This window comes from Mustelus asterias, chromosome 9, assembly GCF_964213995.1.
Source record: "Mustelus asterias chromosome 9, sMusAst1.hap1.1, whole genome shotgun sequence".
NCBI lineage: Eukaryota > Metazoa > Chordata > Chondrichthyes > Carcharhiniformes > Triakidae > Mustelus > Mustelus asterias.
In genome coordinates, this window is record NC_135809.1 from 104,641,428 (window position 1) to 104,647,189 (window position 5,762).

Genomic DNA, 5,762 nt, shown 5'->3' on the forward strand with positions numbered 1-5,762 from the left:
TGGGGTTCAATTCCATAGCTCTCTGAAAGTAGCCACACAAGTAGATAGGGTGACAAACATATGGCATGCCTAAATTTCTTGGTCAGGATATCACGTTACAGCTCTGGTTGCCACATCACAGGAAATATGTGGGGACTTGAAGGTGCAGAAGAGGTTTACCAAGATACTGCCTGGATTGGAGGGTATTAGCTATAAGTAGAGGCAGGATAAACTAGGCTTGTTTTCTCTTGAGCAGCAGAAGCCAAGGGGAAACCTGACAGAAGTCTATAAAATTATGAGGGGCATAGATAGAGTCGAAATGTCTAGTACTAGGCGTCATGCACTTATGAGAAGGGGAAGTTCAAAGGAGATGTGAGGGGCAAGGTTTTTTTTTAGTGGTACACATCTGGAACATGATGCCAGGGATGGTGGTGCAGGCAGATACGATAGGGGTATTTAAGGGGCTTTAAGATAAGCACATGAATAGGCAAGGACAGACAGAAGGAATTAGTTTAATTTAGCATTATGTTCAGCACAAGATTGTGGGCCAAAGGGCCTGCTCCTGTGCTGTTCGATGTTCTAAATGGTATGGCCTAGGACAACAATAGTAGATATATGGGGCAAAGACAGGCACAGAGTTAGATCATAGATCAGCCATGATCCAAACTCCAGCATTAAAGTACCTAGACCCAGGTCAGAATTGGTTAAAGTCAGAAGTAAAAACAACAATGAATGTTAGAGAAAATTTGAGAATTTTTAATAAATAACTTTGATTATACATCATTTTAAATAGAATTTTTAAAAAGTGCTTGCAGCATATTCACAAGCCATAAATAGCACCCTAGCCTTTGGAACTCTGGTGGGAATGTGGTCAAGTTAGTGTTGGAAATTCATTCAGATCTTTTCATTGAAGTTCCTGTGTGTAAAGTATCTCCTCAAAGCTCCATTCACTCCATATAGATGTGCCTGGAACAGAAAATGTCAAACAGGGTGTTAATTTAGACGACACGAGCCATTCAGGAACTACTTAAAAAGCAAGAGTTTTTATATCTTCTGCATAAACAACAAGTCTTTAGGAGCAAAACTGCGGGAAATAGAATTTTCACCTTTCACCATCACATTGCAGCCAAACAGGGCAGGTGATTACACTGATCTTGAGGTAGGAAACAACAAAGGGCATGTTTCCACAAAACATATTTTCTAACACCACACACAATTAGTTCAGCAATTTAAACCGGAGTTATTCGAACTGTTCAGGAACTGGTCACAAATGCCAAGATGGCCGTTGTAACCAAATGAAAGAATTAAAATTAGTTAAAAGCAAACTAGACATTTTCTTATGCGATGCATTACATGCACCAACTAATCATTTGCTTCATCTCTATTCCAGAGTAATCAGTCACTGCTAAAAAGCAATTTCAGCACAATCACTAAGAAGACCATCGTGAGTATAAACATCATTTTAACTCTGGACCAGATGAGCTGTGTTGAGAATGTCATAAGAGTATATAATTAAAGTACACTGGCACAAAGAAACTGCAACCACTATAGCTACAAACCACACACTCTACACTTAGTGTGGATGTAGATTCTGCAGGCTAGGAATAAACTCCTGCATAGTAGGACATTTCATTTCTGGTAGTGGCTAAAAACCAGTGGGTTTTTTTTTTAAAATAGAAAGACTCAAGCAAACTTGCATTACTATGAAGAGCAGAATTGGAGCCTGTACTTGCACAGTTCCAATCTTTGCTTCCCCATGCTCCTGCCACACCAACAATCGGGAATTCCACAAGGGAACAAGCACTCGGAGCCAAGCCTACACTTAATGGCACCAAAAGATTCCAGTGACCAACCTGCTACCAGTGTCTGAAGTCATTGACAACTTAACAGTACAATTATAGAATATGGACATTTGTACTCATGCCTACCTGATGAAGGAACACTGCAGGTGGAGATTCTTTGGTAGAAAAGAAACACTTGTAGTGTAGACTACACAAGGTGTCTAACTGAAATGAAGACAAATTACCCATCATTTAAAAGAAATGTTAATTGAGCACAGCTTTGTAAAATTGAAAGATAAACACAGAAGGAGCTAAACCCATTCGTCTAAAAGGCCCAACCTTCCCACTCCAAATTACAGCATGAGATGTGGAAGCACTCATCTACAGGAATACTTGCAAATTTCTCCCATTTAAAAATATTTCAAAAACTAATACCACCTCCCTAACCCGAACATGTGCTGTTGGTCCTTTGAGGCAAAGAACAAAATACAGCACAGGAACAGGCCCTTCATCCCTCCAAGCCTGTGCCAATCATGCCTGCCTAAACTAAAACCGTATGCATTTACGGAGTCTATATCTTTCCATTCCAATCTCATGTATTAGTCTAGTTGGCCCTTAAATGCCACTATTATACCTGCTCCCATCACTTCTCTGGGCAGCATGTTCAAGACATTCACCATCCTGTGAAACAAAAAACTCACCTTGCACATCTCTAAACCCCCCCCCCCCCCCCCCAGGACCCTAGTAGTTGACTTTTTTTAACCCTAGGAAAGAACCTCTGACTATCCACTCTGTCCATGCCACTCAATCTTGTAAACCTCTTATCAGGTCACCTCTCAACCTCAGTCGTTCCAGTGAGAACGAAGAGTTTATTCAATTCGCTCCTCGTAGCCAAAACCCTCCAGACTAGACAACATCTTGGTAAACCTCTTCTGTACCCTCTCCAAAACATCCACATCCTTCTGTAGTGTGGCGATCAGAATTGTACACTATTCTAAATGAGGCCTAACTAGGCTTCTGTATAGCTGCAGCATGACCTGAAAATTTTTTATTCTCAACGTTTGATTGATGAAGGCAAGCATGCCATATGTTTTCTTTACTATCTTATCCACCTGCGTTGCCACTTTGACTGGTGGACATGTACACCCAGATCTCTCTTGCCTGTCAATACACTCAAGGATTCTACCATTCACTGCATAATACCTACATGCATTGGACCTTCCAAAAAGCATCATCTCAGATGACCACATTCATTATGGAGGGTATTTGGTAAGGTACAGTGGGTGCATAGCTGACTAGGGCCAATCTGCACCTGGAAAGGCTCTGCTGCAAGAGCTTCATGAGTCAGGGTTTTATCTAAAAGCCAGTTGCAATGCAGTAGCATCAATCACCACCACTGAAAACTATTAGACCAAGCTGAAAGTCAGAAACTACAATACAGAAATAATTAAAGTTGAAAATATGGCAGGCAAGTGGAACCAGGCAGACTGCTCCTTCAGAGAGCCAGTGCAGACTCGATGGAGTGAGTGAATGGCCTCTTGCATCATAAAGATTTTGCTTTAGTTTTCAACCGGATTCTCCTGCTCAGAGATACGAATCAAATTACTATAACAGAGCAGCTAAAGTCCCACAATAAAAACCCAATTTAAGAAACGATTGGCAAGATAGGGATGTTGGTAAACTATCACTACTGAATAAGGCTGTTTTGATAAAGCAATGAGCAGTGATTACAGAGCATTCACAGCACAAGCTTCAGCCCAACATGTTCATTATGCTCCACACAAGCTTCCATCCACTCTTCATCAACATTGTCCTATTCCTTTCTGCTTCACGATTACAGTACTTAGATGCATTTATGGAGAATCTATGTTAGGCACCCAAACTCCGAGATAAGTGACTTGCATAATTTAATTATAGTCCCAATCATTGCTCCTATTTTATGAAAGTGCAGAGATGCTCTTGACTCCTCTCATTATCACCCAGGGCCTCAAACGACTCCCAGGTGAAACATGATGAATGGCACCATTTCTCTAGATTCAAAACTTTACAATCTTCCCGCGTTTACATTTTTTCCCCTTCACTCGCCCCATTACCATCATTTTGTCTTACCTAGTTCCTGATTCCATGATTTCCCCCATGATCAATGATTAGATGAAAATTGAAAGCTGCAATCTGCAGAGAGCGAATAGATGGTTCAGATAATATTCAGATTTAAACCACAAGCCAAATTATTTTATCAGTTGCAGTCAGTCTCAACAGCATCAGTGCAACGGGGGAATGAAGAATTACCACTTAAATTTTCAAATCAAGAGATAACAGCGAGATTCAGAAGATGGTTGCGATCTGTAATGAATTAATGAACAAAAATTGCACTCCATACCTTCCAACAGCCAGCATCAAATAATCAATGCTGCAAAAATCGATCTGATGAAATCTCGAGCAGCAATCAGCAATGCCTTAAGGCAGTCTCATCACAAAAGAATATGTAGACCATCGTGAGATAGAACATCATTTACTGCTCAAGAGATCATCAAATCTACCAGCTCTTAATGTAAAGCAAAATTACTGGTGCTCCCCTGGCTTTTAAAAATGACCAAGAAGTTTTTTTAAAAGTGAGCACTCAATTTGTATTCGGTTGAGAACTTGCAGGATTTTTAACCCCCCTTGTGGAAATTAAACATCAATTTCTTCTAATCCCTTTGGGGAAAATTATACACGAGTGATTCCAGACCATCAGACAACAGAAGAAGCTACTTATATAATACTTATTGTGTGTTTAGAGTTATACAACATTGAGCTGTAATTCTGGAGACAGCAGAGACTGGGAATGAAGGGGGGGGGGGGTCAGACTGGGTCTTACTTTGCAGTCAGTCAGGATCCTGGCTCGGCCACGCGGTGAACTCTCCGCACCCTCAGCACCGCCATCTCTGGGAAAGAGAAGCAGGAACCTGGACATCGATTTAAAAACAAAAGAACAAAGTGAAGATTTAAAACAACGACAATGAGAGGAAATCACAAAGTTGAGAGACAATAGAGAGGCCGGGCCCGGGGAGAGCGCGGCCTTACCCCGGGGAGAGAGCGGGGCCTTACCCCGGGGAGAGGGGGTGTGAGGCCCCGGAGCCACTCCCTCCTCACTCACCCACACCGCGAGGGACAGAGACCGCACTCTGCTTCCGGCCCAACTTATATTTCCGGGGCCACCGGAAGCAGCGGGCACGTGATTCGGCAGCTTCCGGTTGCTCTGGCGCCGCGCGCCGCTCCCAGGCCCGGGGGGGCGGGGTCACAGGCTCCGCGCTGCAGCCGCCATCATGGTGTCCATCCTGCACAGCCTGGCGCTGGTCTCCTGCATCGTGCTCTGCTGCTCCGTCCTCTTCGCTAAAGTCTTCGTCTCCCGGGCGACCAGGGACAGGCCTCAGCCGCCGGAGGGTAAGAGAGAGACCCCAACCTCCCGCCCCCCCCCTCCCCCCGTCCGCAACCCCCCTCCCCTCCCCCCCCCCCCCCCGCCCCCCCCGTCCCCTCCCCCCGCACCCCCCCGTCCCCTCCCCCGCACCCCCCGTCCCCTCCCCCCGCACCCCCCGTCCCCTCCCCCGCATCCCCCGTCCCCTCCCCCCGCACCCCCCCGTCCCCTCCCCTGCATCCCCGTCCCCTCCCCCCGCACCCCCCGTCCCCTCCCCCCGCACCCCCCGTCCCCTCCCCCGCACCCCCCGTCCCCTCCCCCCCGCACCCCCCGTCCCCTCCCCCGCACCCCCCCGTCCCCTCCCCCCGCACCCCCCGTCCCCTCCCCCCGCACCCCCCCGTCCCCTCCCCCCGACCCCGTCCTCCCCCGCACCCCCCCGTCCCCTCCCCCCGCACCCCCCGTCCCCTCCCCGCCCCCCCGTCCCCTCCCCCGCACCCCCTCCGTCCCCTCCCCCCGCCACCCCCCCCCGTCCCCTCCCCCCGCACCCCCCCGTCCCCTCCCCCCGCACCCCCCCGTCCCCCTCCCCCCGCACCCCCCCGTCCCCT

General features: G+C 47.2%; 1 long non-coding RNA gene and 1 other non-coding gene across 3 annotated transcripts; both read right to left on the reverse strand.

Annotated features, from left to right (window-relative positions):
* Positions 1 to 718: 718 nt before the first annotated feature.
* LOC144499178 (uncharacterized) lies at positions 719 to 4,930 on the reverse strand. Of its 2 annotated transcripts, none has more exons than XR_013498790.1 (5): positions 4,851 to 4,930; positions 4,621 to 4,708; positions 3,870 to 3,932; positions 1,908 to 1,985; positions 719 to 945 (listed from the first exon to the last, which is right to left on the reverse strand). It is a non-coding gene; the product is annotated as an uncharacterized LOC144499178 (long non-coding RNA). The 2 variants fall into 2 exon arrangements; XR_013498791.1 differs by having other exon boundaries at positions 4,827 to 4,919.
* Positions 4,194 to 4,277, reverse strand: LOC144499352 (small nucleolar RNA SNORD35). The gene has a single exon (XR_013498825.1). It is a non-coding gene; the product is annotated as a small nucleolar RNA SNORD35 (small nucleolar RNA).
* Positions 4,931 to 5,762: the final 832 nt, after the last annotated feature.